Here is a 1,313-nt window from a genome sequence, read left to right as displayed (position 1 = left end):
CTAGCTCCTTCTCTGGGCTTGTGGAGACTAGGGGAGGGCGTTTCCAATAGAGGGAATTGCTACTTTCCTTATTCCTGGCAAAGAGCTTGGCATCTAATAGATGCTCAATACATATTTTTCCATTCACTACTTTTACTCAATTCTACAAATCCAGTCCTGTTCTGATGAGCCTCTCTACCCACAGAGACTTGGCATCTCACAGATCTGAGCTTGAGATCTGGTTTTCCCACTTGCTAGCTGGGCAAGTTATTGAATGCTTTTAAGTCTCCATTTCTTCCGTAAACAGATAATGATAAAAATTGTAGCACATCGAGAAGACTGAAACAAGGCTACATGTACATGAAATGAGGCCACACAGATAATATGCCTGATATGTAAGCATTTAATATACGGTAGCCCCTATTATCTCCCAAAATGCAATTCTTCTTTCCCTCAACTGAACTCTACTTCAGCATAATCTGGACAGTTCCTCACTGAGTTTAACTTATTGTGCTGCCTTGCCCTCCAGTCTGCAACCTCCTCCAGGCTGAGGTCTTTAATTGTTGCACTAGCGAGGCAGCAGGCACCTGTCTTCCACAGAGCTTGGTGCCCAGCGTAGCTTGAGTGGAGTAAATAAACGCACACTGTAACACCACCGCAGAACGCTGTGCCTCTTCAGGGTAAAGATCCACCCCTGTATTTTTCCAGTGTTTACCCAGAGCCTAGCCCAGAGTTCCAGTACTCAGTAGGATGGACCTCTAGAGATTTCACAGCTAAATAGCCCAGCCATCACCCAAGCAATTTCTGTTTGTGTCTTGACCCCATCCATCCTTGCCTGCTCTCTCTTCCCCAGATTCAGTGACTTTCCCAGCCTTCCAGGTACAGAGAATGAAGCTCGGAGACTCTGCACCAGACAGCAGCTCCTGCCAGGGACAGGTGGGAGTGGACCCGGGAGCTGGAGCTGGCCAGAACTGGGGATATTTGGGGGCTGTGAATACCCAAGCAGGTCAGGGAAGGGGGCCGGCTTAGAGCCAGAGCCAGCCAGCAGCCAGCCTGCCCTTTGTCCTCATCCTCCCTTTCATCCCCAGTTCTTAGAGCCCGGGAGTTTCTCAATGGAGCAGGCGTGCAGGGAATGCTCTGCAGGGGGTAGGGGGGGCCGGCCTGTGGGGGGTGGACATTCCAGGCATTCTTTAGGGGCGAGGGAGGAGAAGCTGCCCTGCACTGAAGGAAAGGGGATTTCTTTGGAAGGAGAGAAAATAGAGAGTGTGGTGGTGTCTTGAAGCAGCAGGGGCCAGGGTGTCAAGCAGATGGGAGAGGGGCGGGAGAAGATGGAG

This window comes from Marmota marmota, unplaced genomic scaffold, assembly GCF_001458135.2.
Source record: "Marmota marmota marmota unplaced genomic scaffold, marMar, whole genome shotgun sequence".
NCBI lineage: Eukaryota > Metazoa > Chordata > Mammalia > Rodentia > Sciuridae > Marmota > Marmota marmota.
This window is presented reverse-complemented; position numbering follows the sequence as displayed.